This window comes from Canis lupus, chromosome 18 (genome assembly GCF_048164855.1).
Source record: "Canis lupus baileyi chromosome 18, mCanLup2.hap1, whole genome shotgun sequence".
Classification (NCBI taxonomy): domain Eukaryota; kingdom Metazoa; phylum Chordata; class Mammalia; order Carnivora; family Canidae; genus Canis; species Canis lupus.
Window position 1 is genome coordinate 37,541,750 of NC_132855.1, and position 17,398 is coordinate 37,559,147.

A 17,398-nucleotide genomic window follows, 5' to 3' on the forward strand; every position below is an offset into this window, starting at 1 on the left:
TTTTTTTTTCTTAATACAAAACAGGAGCTTTCCTCTTCTGAGAAGATGAAGTTGATCTATTTTTCCATATTCCTCCAGCTAAGTAAAACTAAAACACTTACATATTACTCTCTCAATATAGTATTATGTATATATACTGAAAGGCAAGAGATGAAGGCAGACCAGCTAGGGACTTTGGGACACAGTGGTTAGTTCCCAATGTTTGTTTGTTTGCCTGCCTCATATATCCCAGACTTGGAGCTAAAAAAAGCTGGCAGCCCACAAACACCAACAGGCAGACAGAAAAAGCCCCAACAAAAGCCTGCTCTGTTTAGCTAAAGGACCAGGAAAGTGTCAGCCTAGCAAAATAGAAAACTTTTAAATTATCTAAAGTGCTCTACCCCAGCCAAAACCACAGAAAAAGCTGTGGCCCCACTCTCACTCATGCCAGCAAAGTCCTATTGGGAAACCTAGACTTCAGCTCTCAACAAGGCTGTACCAAGGCACCCCAACACCTGCCAAGGTGGCATCAGAGAAGTATAAGTAGGGAGCTGAGATTTTCATCCCCACCAGGCAGTAATGACACACATTTTCCCCTCTCCCTCCTCCCCAGTGCCAGTGAGGACCACACAAGAAGCCTGGACTTCCATCCCTACCTGACATTAGCAAAGCCTTTTTCCCCTCCCTGATGGGGTGCTGTCAGAGAAGGCCTCATGAACTTCAGGGCTTTCTACCATCCAGCAATAATGAGGCACTTCTGCCCCTCTAGCCACCAAGGTGTCAGTGGAGGCCCCATGGGGAACCAGAATTCCCACTCTTGCCAAGCAGTATTGAGGACCTGTAAGAGAGCATTAACTCTACCTGCTTGCATCACTGTTGTAGCCCCAATGCCTGGAACATTGCTTATCATGTGTTAGAAGCTAGTTGCATGATCCTGCTCAAGTCATTGATCCTTTCTGTGTTTCATTTTCCTCCCCTGCAAAATAACAGTATCTATTTATATGTTGTGTGGATTAAATGAATTGATGCATGTAATGCTCCTAGAACAGCACCTGACACGTGAAGTGCCAGCCATTGCTACTGATGCTGGTGTTGTCATTATTCATTCCTTACAAATTTATATGCCTCTTAAACAGAACTTTAGCCTTATCCCATGAGTTTTTATTTGTAGTATTTTCATTATTCTTATTTTCTAAGTATTCTGTAATTGCAATCACATTTCCCCTTTTATGCCCAAGAGATCTATAGAAGAGTATTTTTAAATTTCCAAGTGGGTGGGAAATTTTTGTTTAAATGTTTGGTCCTAATTTGTAGTTTTATTGTTCTGTGGTCAGAGAATATGTCTGTGCACGTTGTACTTTAGGAGATTTATTGATGTTTTCTTTATAGTCTAGCACATGATCTATTTTTAAAAAATAATTTCTTCAATTAAAACAATTTTTCCCCTTTTCTTCATTGTGAAGGCTTTATGCTAGGGATACATCCTATAAACATACTTTCCAACACACCAAACTAGACAGTTAAATGAAATAAGAGCTTCAATCATGTTGAGTTAAAATGCTTCATTCCTGTTCAATTTGCAGTAAGCACAGATTGCAAAGTTCCCCAGAGGGAAAGAAATGGGAACAGGCACACTCAGCCTTCAGGTGTGATTTGTTAGTTGTTCTTCTGCCTCTTTTCTCCTGCCAGTTTTCTTCTGGTGAAAGAATGCTTTTAATTTTAATTGTAGCAGACTGTAGCTTCCAAAAGTGGCCACAGCAATACTTCTGGTCCTACATGCTGTTCTAGTATTTTGCCACTTCCCATCAAGAGGTGAAGTCTATTTGCAGGATTTGCAAGATAGGTCATAAATGGCAATATGACCTCTATCTGGTTCTCTCTCTCTTGAGATGCTCACCCTTGGAGACCGGTCACCATGTTGTGAGGAAGCTCAGGCTACTTGGAGAGAGGCTACTTGTTGGCATTCTGGCCCACAGCCCCAGTTGAGGGCCCAGGGATAGCCACCATCAATCAGCAGACATGTGAGTGAGTCTGTAGATGATCATAGTCCCAAGCCATCCCCACAGTACCTTGTCTGAATCTATGACCCACAGACTCAATGACCACCATAGATAGTTGTTCTACATCATTGAGTTACACGGTGATTTGTTACTCAGCTAGTAACCAGATCACTAAGAATGGAGTGACCTTAATTAATCAGAAAATTCCATATAAAAGGAGGGTGTAATAATGAGAAAAACAATAGACTAGGACATAGGAGACTTGGGTTATAGGCTGGATAAGCCTTGGATCCTTGAACAAATCATGTAACCTTTCTGAGTCTTAATATCCATATCTACAATAGAGGCATTTGGACCTTCTAGGCCTCTTCTAGTTCTACAATTAATATCTTGATATAAAAAATTTAGCATTATAAAAGATTTGTTAGAGATAGTCCCTTTTCTTGATATATTGCATATATATATATTTGATCAATGATATTCTTGATTTCACAGTAAACTCCCACTGAGCAATCTTATTTTCTTCATTTCTAAACTATTGGAAATACATTTCCAAAGTATTGATATTAGAAAATAGGATTCTCAGTCCAATTTTAGTATAAAATAAGTTATAAAGCTGGCTAGGCATTTGCTGCAGAATGAGGGCTCCCCAGTTTCCATTCACAGTAATATATTAAGCACTGCTTTGATTCCTTACTTTTATATTTTTCAGTGATCTCTGTCTACTATTTTGGGTGTTCTTTGTTAGTTACCAGGTGACATGCTGCCAGAATATGCTTACTGAGATTTTACTTCTCTGTTAAGATTCAGCATATTGAGAATTTTAAATATGTCTTGCAAAGCTAGATCTGCTGTGGGATATATAAGGCCAGTTTCTCATCAGTTGTAACTCTCTGGAAGCTGCACTGTTGGGAGGAGTCATCTATTATTCCACATACATTCCAGAAGAAGCTAAAGCAAGTGTTTAATGCGTGCTTTCCAACACACAATACTCCACGATCCCTAGAGTGTGATGACTTGGGACAGCTGCCCTGAGTCAATATTCAGGGGACCCAGCCATGCTGGCAGCTTGACAGTGACTCAAGGAGCACCAGCTGGGGCCCCATAACATGCTTGTAACACCCTCACAGAGAAACACTCTTAACTTTCCTCCCTTTCCTGGGCTATCCAGAATCACTATTCCCTTTGTATCCTCATGCTCCCACACACAGGACGAAGTTGGTGGGTTATAGTGATATAAATTGTATGTTTCCTGAGAAACAGTTGTTTCCTACATCTGTTTATGACAGTTGTATTTTGTTATCATAATGATGTGATTTCATTAAATATTACATAAAGAGGTGAAATATGAAGACAAAGAAAAGAGTTTTTTCTATGAAAAGTTGAAAGCTTCATAAAGTGTGAGTAATGCACATAGCTGCAAAAGATTGTGGCAAAAAATCTAGAAGGATTCTATACTCAGATTACTTTTCATTTATCTATAAGTTTTCACTCTCCTTTAAAGACATCCCTATTTTATGGGCCACCTGGGTGGCTCCGTGGTTGAGTGGCTCAGGGTGTGAGCCACTCAGGATTAAGGGGGTTCCAGGATCAAGTCCCGCATCCGGCTGTCCACAAGGAGCCTGCTTCTCTCTCTGCCTCTCATGAATAAAGAGAGAGAAAGAAAGAAAGAAAGAAGAAAGAAAGAAAGAAAGAAAGAAAGAAAGAAAGAAAGAAAGAAAGAGAAAGAAAGAAAGAAAGAAAGACATCCCTATTTTAAACTTCAGTGAATATGTTCTAGGTATGCTTTATTCAAGAATGATGTCCTGGGCTCAAAGTTAAGTCCTTACCCCTCTGTCAAAAGATTGGTCAGTTGATATATACTTATTTGTATTCAGTTAAACAAAATGTTTGTAGAAAATGCCATTTTTTATTTGTTGCTTTGACCTGTTTTTTAACAGCCTAACTCCTGGTCCAACAGCCCATTCCTGAGGGATAAGTTGGCTTGGACTGTACATAGATTCAGCTCATTTCTCCTGTTTCATCACAGGAAATAAGGAACTGTCAAGATTGCCCTTCCCTGCTGCCAAACTACAAACTACCACTTTGTGATTCTGTTTTCACATCAAAGATACTCTCCAGCTTTAGCCCAGATCTCCCTAACTTATCCCCCCTTACTTCCTCGATTAATTCTAGAGGACTGTGATTCACTGAAGACCTCACTGGGATGGTGCCATATAAGTGCATGTACCTAGGGAATCCTCTGCTAGCTACCCAAATCTTAAAAAAAAAAAAAAATTGCCCTAGGCAATATTCTAGTACCACATCTGGTTCCTCTCCTTACTTGACTAGAGGAGCAAAGCTAAGTCTCTTGGCATTTTGTTGATAAACTGGTAAACTGACTAGGGAGATTTTTCACAGGACTTTTTGTTTTTTAAAATTCTATTATAATTGGCATACAGTGTTAGATTAGTTTTGGGTGTCAATACAGCGATTCAACAATTCTATACATTACTCAGTTTCATAGCACTTTTGACTTGGGAATTTGTTGGCTTATGTATTTATGTATGCATTTATTTATGTATATAGTTATTTGAGTTCCTGCAGAAATTGAATGGGCTAGAGCATGTCATACTCAAACTATGGGCAGATAAACTTTTTCTATAAGGGGTCAGAGAGTAAATATCTTGGGTTTTGTGGGCCATAGGTTCTCTGCTTATAACTACCAAAGCAAACTGTCATAGCAGAAAAAAGTCCTAGGAAATACAAAAATGAATGGGAGTTACTATGTTCTAATACTATTTTATTTACAAACAGGATCACTAGTTTGCTGATCCCTGGAATCTATCAAAATACCTTACTATCTCCCCTACTAGTAATTAAACTTGCTCAAGTCTTTTCCCTAGGGGGGAAAAAAAAGGCAGCTCCACATCTCTGTAGGAAGTTGTCTTGTCCTCCCCATGTCTACTTCCCCACTTCTCATCTACCTTCAGGGCTAGGCAATCTGACCTCCATGCTCACCACTCACTGAAATTGTCCTTATCAAGGTCACCAGCAGTCTCTGTGTTGCTAAATCTCATAGACACTCCAGTCTTTTCTTTCTTACTCAATCTCTCCACAGCTTTCAACACAGCCAACCACTCCCTCCTCCTGGAAACACTCTCAGCTTCTGAAACCTCACACAATTGTTTTGTTTTTTCCCCTACAGCAGCAGCTACTGCTCAGTAACCAAAGGCTCCTCTCCTCTTCACAAACTACATGCTGGGGCTGCTCAGGGCTCCATCTGGGCCTCTGTTGCTTCTTTCCCTATTCTTTCCCTTGGGACCTCATCCATTTTGTAGCTTTAGATAGCATCTTGATGCTGAAAACCCCCAAATATTTCTTCAGCCCAGCTTTTTTCCCCCCAGTTCCTTTTCCTTCCTCATATAACCAATTGCCCACTTGACATTTCAAGTCTCCCAGGTGTCCTAACCATAAAGCGCTGAATAAGTACAATTGAATAAATAAATGAGTTTGCCAGGTTGCCCAAGCAGAAACCAGAGCTTAATCCCTAACTCCTCCCTTTTGCTCACTTCATGCATTACCCAAATATAAGCCTTCTCTTTCCTAATCATCTTCTGAATCTCTCCCTGCCTCCCTATATCTAATTCTTAGGCTGCTACAGCTGCATCTATTGCTAAAATATTGAAATACTTCCATATGGGTTGTAAAGGGCCACTGGCCTAAAGTCCAGTTCTACTAGCCCCACCTCTGAGATCCACCTGTCTGTCCAGCCTGGCCCCACAGAGACAGGCCCATTGGACCCTGCTTAGTGCTGAGGCTAGCACCCATCCTGAGGAGCAAATGCTCTTGCCAAACTGATTGTTAAATATTTTAATATTGTCCCTGCTTAATACCACTGTTACTAAAATATTCTGGCAGTAGGAAATAATCTCTCAATCAGATTACTGGAAAAGCCACCCAACTGATCTTCCTACCTCCTGTCTCACTCATCTCCAGATGTTAGCCAGAAGGATTTGTCTAAAATGCAAATTGATGGTATCATCCCCCTTCTTAAAATCTTTAAATGTAGTAGCTGTCAAGATAAAACCCCAACCCCCTTCATGATCTGACCTCTTCTCATTCTTCAAAACTCACCTCCTCAGAGATGTTGCTCCAATTCCACCTAAAGTTGGTTCTTCCTGTTATGCTCTCATAGCACTCTGCGTCATTGTATTGATCACAGTTTGACATTCTTAATTTCATTATATTTTTTTTATCTGTTTCCTCCACTAAACCACATGCTCCCTGAAGGCAGATGCCTTGACTATCTTGTGCACTGATAGATTGCTTACCCCTGAATATTTTTAAAAAAATATTTTTATTTATTTATTCATGAGAGACACAGAGAGAGAGGCAGAGACACGGGCAGAGGGAGAAGCAGGCTCCCTGCAGGGAGCCAAATGTGGGACCCAATCCCAGGACCCCAGGATCACACCCGGAGCCAAAGGCAGACATGCTCAACCACTGAGCCACCCAGACGTCCCCCGCTGAATATTTTTAAGTGAATAAATCTGTCCCTGAATCCCTTCTAGCATCATCCTTTGCCACTTTCTCCCTTGTAATCTATGGTTTAGCTATATGCAGCTGACAGATATTCCATAATTATTTGGTAATGAAATGAACTGTTCTCAGTTCCTTAAACATTCCTTATAAACAGCTCCCTTTTGCCTGAAATACATTTGTCTGCACCCTATGTTCTTTCACCTGGTAAACTCCTGCTTCCAGGTATCAACACTGTCATTCCACCCTCCAGGATGCCTTGCTATTAATTCCTACACGACAGAACTCATGATACTATCACTTAAATGTCTGATTCCTTTTCTAATTTCCCCCTGGTAAGCCCTATGAAGGCAAAGACTGTCATTTCTCATAGTTTCATTCAAAGTACCTTGCTAAGGGCCTGGCACTCAGTAGCTTATATTTAACAGAGCAATTCAGTCCTTAACTTAACGCAGCCAGCCCAAAGTCTTGAGAGGAAGTGAAATTATACTCAATTGCAGGCAATATACTACTTATAAGTGGGGTAGCTTCCCCCCAAAATGGGTTTATTTTTGTGGGGTTTTCTTCCCTAAGAATAAATTTTCCCTTCATATCGTGTGTCTGTGATGTGCAGTAATTTCTCCTGCAACTCATTGTCTGGCTTTATGGGCAGAAATTGGTTCATAGTGGAAAGTACAAAATGTATATTACTAAAAAAGATCCACAGTGAGACTAGGTTTTGTAACATCCTAAGAGGACATAAGAGGATAGCAATTTCTCTTCCTTGAGACATAGATATTTTTAATATATTCATCTGAATTCATGCAACTCAGTTAAAAAAAGAACCTCTCTACTCATTAATGGTGGTTTTATGGTTTCATTCTGCTGGGCACATAAATGTGTTACAATATAAATAAGCCAATGGCGTAATGAATCATTGCAGTCTTATTGTGTGTAAGTTTTTACTACAAATCTTGGCGGGTGGGGGGGAAACCTATTCATGCTCTGCATTTTTAAATTATGCTAATGTGATTAGTCATTATGGATCCTACTTACTTTTCATGATAGATGCAAGATATTTAAGCCTCCCTCGTACTGAGGGGTCTGATTAGTGCTCAAGACCCAATCAAGAAGCCGTTGATGAAGTTCAAATAGTACATTAAAAAGTTATGTATGACACAGGAGTTGATTGTTGCTTATGTAAGATTGTATAAACTAATGTAGTAAGTATAAATTGTATTAATGCTCATTTTTATTCTTCCATGAAAATTTTAGCCATTACCATAATCTTTGAATGTATTTTTTCCAGGATATGTGCAGGCCACTGTTTCTGCAATGAAAGTGTAAAAATGATGGGGTAAGCTGCCATTATTATTAAATATGAAAATTCACACATAGCCACATTAGTAAACAGGAGTTTTCAAAACCCAGACTTCAACATAGTTCACCCATTCTTGCATTTTGATGTCATAATCAAGCAAAATGAAAAACAGAAAAGACACACTGTGGTTGATTATTGTTCTGCCAAATCAGATTGTCCCTGTCCTTGTCTTAGACCAATACCAAACTCAGAGGGAGAAATTGGGAGCAGGGAGAAAAATATGAATATGTGAGAGAGTGAAAGAATGGTCTTAGAATTTTAAGTGAGTCTAATACATTGAAGACTTCTTTAACAATCTCAGAAATAAAAGTCAGTAGAAATATATGCAGTATGTGCCCCACTAAAGTATACACTTGATATTCAGTTTTTAAAGTAACTTCCTTAGAGCTAGAACCCCTTTTCAAAAGAAATCTTATGAAGAATCACATATATGTAATAGAATATATGAAATAAGAATATTTTTAGTAAACGTTTCATTGGTTGAAATTCAATGAAAAACAAGGCTGTTTTGATGAGTATCAGGAATTAAAATTAGGAGCTTAGATGACAATTATCTTAGATGAGCCTCAGCAGCCAATTTATATCGGCAATTTCTAAAGGGTTGTATAGTATTGAGATTTTCTTGATTACAAAGGTAAAGTGTTGGAAATGATAAAAATATAAAAATATATATATATATTTTTAAGTTGCCTTGTAATCTCAGGATACAATTCTATTTACAAATAATGAGGAGGAGCTTCATTTGCTCAGAGGGCTGAACCAAGAGTTACCTGGTGAGACAACTAAGCCTCTTTGTTGGTCTCTATTGTTAGTGACATTTGGTATGTGACACACATGAACGTGCCTATTTTAAAAACTATAGTTCTGTAATAGTTAAAAATTAAGTAAAATTCTAGTGAAATATTTTCTGTTCCCTTGAATCTCCTCAAGGATGCAGTAGGGTGGGGCAGAGTGAAAATAGTTTTCTAGCTGATTCTCTCAGTTGCAGTCTCCTTCACTATATATATTAGGATTTTAACAATAGATTTGCCAAACTCTCCTGTGCTCCTCGGTGTCACCCTGCTACAGATATAAATGGTGGATTCCTCTTGCAGTATTCTCTTAATTAATGGCATCACCATCACAGGAGCTGTGGTCCCCTTCAACTTCTTCGCCCCTAACATTTAATAGCTTGTGAAGGTCTATTCCTACCATCTTCAAAATATCAATGGAATCTACCCTTTTGTCTTCCATCTATCTACATTGTAGTGGCTTCCTGACTTTTTTGCAAACTTGAGCCTTACCCTATCTAGCCAGAGCTGCTACTCTGAGACATGCATTGGATTAGGTCATTCTCCTGTTTTAAAGCTGGTAATATTCTCTTGCACTTACCTGGGTAAGGCCAAACCCCTCAGCACAGTACAGAAGACCCTTCATAGTCTCCACCATCCTCCAACCTCATCTTCTAGTTCCTCCAACTTCTGTACCCCATCCCACTACACTGCATGGGCCTTATTCTTTCCATCTGTTTTCTTTGCTCCTGGAGACCTCTTACTCATTCTTCGAGATCCAGTCCAAACATGACTCCCTTTCCAAAGCATTTCTTGATTTCCCCAGGCAGCTGGCTCTGCAGCTTCCTTTGTACTCAATGTCATTGTAGTATTTTTTCCATTTATTGTTGTTGTTGTTCTGGGATCATCTGCTTGTGTGTCTGTCTTTTCTCCAAAATCCTACAGACTCTTAATGAGCAGGGATTGTATCTTATCCATTTTTTTATCCCAAGCACCTAGGATCATACTTGATATGTGCCTGAAACATGGGAAACCCTCAGTGCATATTTTTGAACTTTTTATTACAGTGTTTCATGTGGAGATTGTCCCTGTTTCTGATGGTGATACACTAGAAGAACCCACAGTGGCATCCTGTAGACTCCCTGTTGCAGTGACAGCACATGGGTAATTATCAGTTTCTTTTCTCCTCACTTCAGTCTCTCCATGCCACTGGGCATCTAGTTCCTTTAACTTCTTCCAAATGCATGAAGATATGTTTCAGAATTGAATTTCAAAACGCTTCTTCTCTATGGTGTTTTCTTCCCCAAATTTATTTATCCCATCCCATCCCCTCCCAGGTTATATGATACTTCCCTGATGTTTAGAATCTCAAACAGAACTGATTTCTCCTCCTGGTTTGAGGTCAGATTTTGTACTTATCCTGTTCCAAGTGCCCTCAGTGGAGAATCTCTTTCATTTTGTTTCCCCACTATATTGTATAATCCCCCCCAAGAGAGCTCATATGCAAGCCATGAGGGATTTGCAAACCTCAGATCCTCTGCCCCCATATTCCTTGAGCTCCTGAAAATGCTGTAGTACAGTTGGGATCTTAATTGTTTTTGTGTATTCACATGTAAATACTGTATCAGATTATTTTCCTTACTCATCTTTATAATTCAATAAAAATCCATCCCATGATCATCATTACTTCTTATTTACTCTTATTTATTCTTCTAGATCATTTGGATATTTTATAGATTTTTTCATTTTTATTTGCTTCATGATTTTACTTGAAGAGAATTTAATAACACCAAGATGGTTATTCTTCTTCATCCACTCAACTGCGCCCACCCCTTTTCAAGGCATAACATTTCCTATTTCCAATCCTCCCCGGGTTTGAAAAAAATAGTTTGGCAATGGTTCACTAAGAATTGTAATTTAATCCTTTGGAATAACAGGCTTTTCATCTGCGCTCTCTGCAATGATCCTGCGATCTGCCACACAATCAGTTCCTTAGAAAAGAACAATGCTACCAGAAAGAAAGAAAGTACTGGCAACATGGTAAAGAATATGAGGCCTTTTATAAGATTTGTAAATATAAATGAATCTTGATAACAAATGGCATCAAAATATGAATTATTGCTATTATTCAAAAGAAGAATCAGGACATTTTTGGCAACAAATGCAAATGAACCTGAGTGTCTGGGCTTTTGATCTGGACTGTGTAAACACAGGCTCATAACTAGGTAGTTTTGTGTTTATATTGGTGGAGCCTCTAAAGTTATGCTTACAGATCCAGGAACAATGTGACATTCAAGAAAGAGCAAACACAATCTTAAGTCTTACCTCCTATGTCCCTTGACTCCAGGAGTGTTTGTCCAAGTTATCCCTGTATTTTATGGAGCAGGTTATTGTAAAAATTGTACAGATGCAGTTCTATGTCTAAATGCTACACATATATTTATTTAAGTGGGATTGGTCTCTAATGAAATGTCCTCCTTTTGAGACAATTATAGGCCATTGGCAATCTGCATAGTAATTTATCACCTCATTTTCAGTCATTATCACTGTTAGTCAACCATGTGTTCCACAGTCTTAACATCACAGAGAGTTCACCGGGATTAGTTAGGTGTTTTAAGATTCATTATCATCACCATTATTACTACAAATCACACCATTTATTTAGCACCAACAATCTGCTGAAGAAAGCAAGTTGGCACAATCTAATGTGGATAAGAAACCGGCCTCCTGCATAAAAGAAGCCTGGGACTCGAGCTCCAGGCAACAATAAGTGAGGTAAGATGACTGGTAGGCTCTTAAGAAAGGGTACAGAAGTTACATAGTTTCAAACCCCCCATAATGTGGTCTCCTGGAAGGACAAATATTTTGCAAAACTCCTCTTATTTCTCCTAATGGCCTGATCAATAGAAAGTAAAGACAGCTGACCAGAAGGCATATTAAGATGAAAGGACTTGGACAAACTGCCTGTGTTTATGGCATAAAATTGTTTTTTTTTTTTTTTCTGAAAAGCCTTTAAAACTAGAACCCTCTCAAAACTGTCTGAGCTTGAAGTTGGTGTATGAGTTTACTTGTCTCAGGGTTCTTCACTCTACTAGCATGGGGTACCTCTGTAACATACAGAGAAATGATCCATCCAGTTAGCTGAAGTGGGTGGCATGAGCCTGGCAGTCTGAGTTTAGCCATCAGAATACTATATGATATAAAAGGATACATTTTCTTCTGATCTAATTATTGCAAGCAATGTAAGGCTCTACTATGACTTACTTGGAGTATAAAGGGCACCTACTATAATATTCCTTAATTCATTTTATAAAATGTAAACATTTAAAAGTTCAGTGATTGTAATTATGATAATAAAATTTGAAATTTGACTTGGAAACTAAGTTAAACAAAAAGCAAAGAAAGGTTTTCTTTTTGTTTGCTTTTGGTTCTTGTTTGCTTGTTTGTTTTTGGTCTTTCATAGAATGAGCCCAAACTGAACAAAGCTTAAGAACTAAAGGAGTCATATGGGAAAAATGATTGTGTTCCTTCTCTGTATTTTTATTTGATGATTCTGAAAATTTGGAGTAAAGCAACAATTTATACCAATAAAAGTTTATTTTATACTTACTGAGAAACAGTAAATTCAAAATCATCTTATATTTGATAGTGAATAAAATCTGAGTTACTAATGAAATTCTTAGTTCGCATGAAAATCACACATTTTTATTTATATAGGATACAAATTTTGACATTTTGAAAGAATTACACGATAAAATAGTGGTATTGGGGGCTGATTTTCACATAGGATAAATATTCAGTCTTTTATGTGTACTTAGAACTCCTGGTTACAGTAATACTGACTTACAGCTAAGGATACTCCATATGTTAATAAGCCCAGGTTTTCTATAATAATTAAACATTCATAGTCCCTTTATTTCACTCCAATTAGCATCTGTGCACATAAACGTAACTGAGGAAAAAGAAAACCTTTTTTCTTTACTTGAGTATTTCAGTTTGGTGTTCTTGGTGTGAGACATATATATTTTATAGAAAATGACTGCAGAAGAAAAAAAGTAATGCTTGAGAAGATAGAGAGTCCAAGAATTCTTAAGTTTTTGGGAAGATATTAGATATAAATATAAAAAAATTGGTGGGTTTTTTAGAAAGCAAAGTGAACAAATATATTTCATTACTTTTTTTATAGCCTGGGAAGAACATCTTTCTACAAACCTACACCAGCTGAAAAAAACCCTTCCCGAAATGACTGGTGCCATGTGTGGGGTTACCAGGAGCAGGAAGAAGTGTTTCAGAGGACAGAAAAAAATTGAGTACAAATATTGTGGTTTTTCATTGTCTTCATAAAAACTGAGTTTTTCAGATCTTGGACCTGGAGGGTAATTTACATAACCAAGTATGAGAGCTCTCACAGAATGATTGCACACCTGCATTTGGCGAAACAGAAAGAAAAACTCTTGTTGAGTAATGTACCATATGCAAATTGAGGGATCAAAGGAGCACGACAGCTGGTATGCAAAGAATATTTTTCAGATTCTTAGGGAACATCAGTCTGGAGGCATTCAAAACCTCCACCAGACTGGCAAAAGTACACTGTGCAACTTGGGTGATCTTAACTTGGGTATGAATGAAACTGGCTTTTGGAGAAATAGATAAATGTTATGGCCAAAGTCCAAAACTCATTGGAATTGATAGCTGGACATCCAGCAAAGTGGGAAAAGTTATTAACAAATTCATTAATTAGGATCCTCTTTACATTTCTACCCCCAATTAAAAACCTGTATAATCTGCACTCTTTTTATTTCAATTTTTATTGCTAGAAAGAGGTTACTTGAATTTCACAAAGACATGTCAGTGGCACAGTTCTCATTTTTCTAGGGCATATCTTCCGTCAACATTTATATTAAAGACATCCCGTTTGAAGGCTAAGCCCTTAGGTGAGAAAAAAAAAAGTCATTATTCATCAAAAAGGGACTGCTAACAGGACCTTAGAGGCATTGTTGTCAATGGAAATTGCTCTGGACCCACTGCAGATTCCAACTGCTCATCTGTTAAATGGGGAGAATAACATTTGCCCTGACCATGTCACATTTGTTGTGAACATCAAAAACAAAACAAAACAAAACAAAAACAAATAGGTGAAGGCAGTTTGTAATGTGTAAGATGATATATACTGCAAGAGATTATTATTAATTAATGAATTCACTAACAGTGATTCTTAATTTATGGATATTAAAGAAGTCTCAAATCCACAAAGATCAATGTAATTATTATAATTATTTGACCCTTGTATTTATTTTGATTAATAATCACATGTATCTCCTATTTAGGCAAGAAAGCTGAATTTCCTTTCTGAGTCACCCTATATTTAAGTCTGCCTTTTCTGTGTTTGTGAAACTCAATGAACTCCACCAGGACATCAACAGGGAAGTGCCACTGTTGATTAAAATATTGGCACTTATGTCCTAAATCTAATCACCAAAGACAAGACAAAACAAAACAAACAAAACTAATGTCCTATTCTATGCAATCCCAGAACCCTGATCTACTGACCAAAAAGCTACCATGGTAGGCAAAAATTACACAGACCACTGCTATTCTATGTAAGCTTTATAATAGCCCATTCATAATATATTAGGAAGCATCATCAAAAACAATCAAGATCTGTGTTCATGGAGCACAATTAATTGTTGTAGATTTTATTTTTCTCTTTCTAGAAAATTTACAGATGGACCTCTGGTCATGAAATTTCTAGAAGTCCTTGGCCATACAAGTAAGCTTTGAGGGGTAGAAGTAGATAAGCCCTGGAATGAATTTTCTTGGCTCAAATTTTTACATGCTTATCCTTTGTCAACTTTCTTGCTTTTATATTTTCTACATACTCCATCATTTACTTTAAAGAGGGAGAAGGCCTAGTAACTGAATGTATGTTTTGCAAAGAATCAGTGGCCTTTTTCTTATAGTAAACCCAGGTTCCAATAATGACCTGTGCAATGTTCTCTTTCTCCACCACTCTTGACATGGCCTCTGGACTTGAAGTCCCGTGGCTTCCTTTCTCTGTTGTCTTCAAGTAATGGACCTTCTCATTTCACCAGCTTAAGGCTAGCTGGGCCGCTCTGAAACCATTTTTTTCATTTGTAAAATAAGCACCCTTAAGTTGAGGATTTCAAAGGCTCTTTTAGCTGTGACACACTCATGATTCCTTGAGCAATGCCTCCAAAAATAATCCAATTTTTTCAATGTATGATTCTGATAAACAAACTCACAAAGCTTGGGGGTAACTACCAATATCTATTATGAAAAACTTCCACCTCTTTTATTAGCTTGAGCTTAATAACTAACAAGCATCTGGTGACAAAAAGCCATGACTAAAATAAACATTTTTGCAAAAGACCATTCAATTCCATCTTATTGGAACCACTTGCCTACCCCATGGTAATAAATGTGGAGTATTTCACTGTGAACAATTACATTTTGAATGACAAATATTTACTGTGGTGATGGTCACTGGAATACCTACTGGTATTAGAGCAGCAGTGCTAATTATTAGCTAACCACTTTAGCTGGCTAATACCTAATCTAAGCTCTGTCAGCAACTGGTTAAGTAGCCTAGAATAAAATTCAGTTTCCTTACCTGGGATTGGGAATTGGGCCACTGACCCAGCTCTTGGAAAGCATTTGTAATCACTCCAAGTCTCAGAGGACAAATGACCACCTGGGATCATCTGAGCCTCTTTGGGGATGCATTTACTCTTTGGGGCCATTAGGGGAACCATTTAGGACTGTAGCAATGATTTACTAATGTTGCCCCAGTGGCCCCAAAGGGTTAATGCACTTTCCATATACCTCTTGCTTTCTCTGTGTAAATCAACTAATCTATCAGATCTATCAGATGGTGCCTTTGATGAGTCAATTTGCTTGACACAGGTGGGCATTTTTCTTGCAGACTGTACTTGCCTCTTCTTGGCTCATAAAAGAACAAGAGCCAAACCCCCACAGACATCTACATAGCATTCTACATCACAGTACTTTGGGATTAGTTATGAAACACAGAGCTGTTAACCACTTGAAGCTTCCCATGCTGCTCCTGTATTTGCTAATCTTTAGAAGAATAACACTGAATGGTGGTATTGGAGTTATTTGATAATCTTGACTTATGCATCTCATTATTAATAGGTATAAGGTGTGAACATCTATCTAATTGTCCTCCTCTCCTTCCATCTGGAATCAGAGAAAGAGGATTTTTAAGAAGATGAATCCTTCTGGATTGTTTCCTATCTGCTGTCTCTGAAAGTAGCATTTTAATCAAATATTCCTACTATCTCCTGCATCATTAACCTTTTTAAAAAAACATTTTGTTGTGTTACTATTTTCTTCCAAACTGTGTGAAAAGCTCTAATCTTAAATAAATCCTACCCTCCCTGGACTTTATGTTCCTTTTTGCTTCTTTCTTTCTCTTTCTGCCCTTTCCCATTTATTCTTGTGAAAGAGAAGCCCATCCTTTTGCTCTTTGCTTCATCATTCACTCTATCATCCACTGTAGCCTACTCTATTTGTGCTCATCATCGATAGGAACTAGATGATTTTGGTTTTTGAGAATCTACAAAGTGTTTGAGATCTATAGGAAAAATTGATTGGCTTAAATAAAAAAAGAAAACTAGAAAATTTTAAAGAGTGATAATTCCATAAGGAAAAATACTGTATACCTAAATTCATTTGTGATACATTTAATGTAGAATTTGATACATTTTAATGTTTGCTACAATATGGGGTAAGATCTCCAAAAATCAGCCTATTCGGAGTTTAGGAGAGTTTTAGATGGTTCTGTTCAGAGATACCCTAATTGCCAAATCCATGTGACTATTTTCAGTCCTTATTTAAAAAAATGAAACTGCATTTAATAATGTTAACCATATCTGCCTTTGTCTTTTCTTCTTTTCTCTTTCCTTGTTTGTGTAATATCAGCATCTTCCAGTTTTTAACCAACCTTTTTGAGCACTCCTGCTCAGTCTCCTCTGGATTTTTTTCCCCAGAGTTCCATCTTGACTGTCTCCTCACTTTATCTACTTTCCTTGGCAATCTCATCCATGCCCAGTTTCTTGGGCTCCCTTATATTCTGAGTTCCATCACTATCCATGCTGGTACAACAACCTCAACTGCTCTCATCTTTTTTTTTTTTTTTTTTGCTCTCATCTTTGACCTTGAAAGTCTTCTCTTCCTCTCGTCTTCCTATATGAGTAAATGATACCCTATCCAACCAGAAATCTGGGAGACCTCTTATACCTTTCTTTCTCTCACATTTTATATCTAATTAATCAGCAATAAAGTCAACTCCCTTGTCCTCTTGAATATCTGTCTCCTTCTCTCCACCTCTTAAAAACGGTTCTGGTTTTGTCATCCCTATGTTCAATCCCTTCAGTGGTTCCCACTAATTTGGGACAAAGCCCCATTCTTACCATGACTCATAAGACCCTCCATAAACTGGCCTCTGCCTGCCTCTCCAGGATCAATTCCAGCCACTCTTCTCTCCCACTCTGTCCAATCCATATACTGTAGCCCGACTGGTGTTCTTCTTACTTCACCGTCACAATGATCTCTTCCCTTTTCATAAGGAGCTCCTCACCCTGGGACATCTTTCCATCCAATCTTTCCCTAGACAGGCCTTCCTTGAATCTCCAGATCATGTCTGCTTTCCCTATGCCCCATTCCATTCACCACCATTAAATTCTCATTGCACTGTGGGCCTCACCTATGGTAGTTCTCCAACACCA

General features: G+C 38.1%; 1 long non-coding RNA gene across 7 annotated transcripts in view; it reads left to right on the top strand.

The window, feature by feature from the left end:
- LOC140608988 (uncharacterized) overlaps positions 1-17,398 on the top strand; it is a 103,777-nt gene that overhangs the window by 43,428 nt on the left and 42,951 nt on the right. For 5 of the 7 annotated variants that reach the window (XR_012010990.1, XR_012010991.1, XR_012010986.1 and 2 more), the window contains 5 exons: positions 7,789-7,836; positions 9,698-9,794; positions 10,568-10,670; positions 11,296-11,405; positions 12,817-14,136. This is a non-coding gene — a long non-coding RNA (uncharacterized lncRNA). Of the gene's footprint in view, positions 1-1,891; positions 2,001-7,788; positions 7,837-9,697; positions 9,795-10,567; positions 10,671-11,295; positions 11,406-12,816; positions 14,137-17,398 lie in introns of those variants that run through there. The other 2 variants (XR_012010992.1, XR_012010988.1) reach the window with 2 other exon arrangements.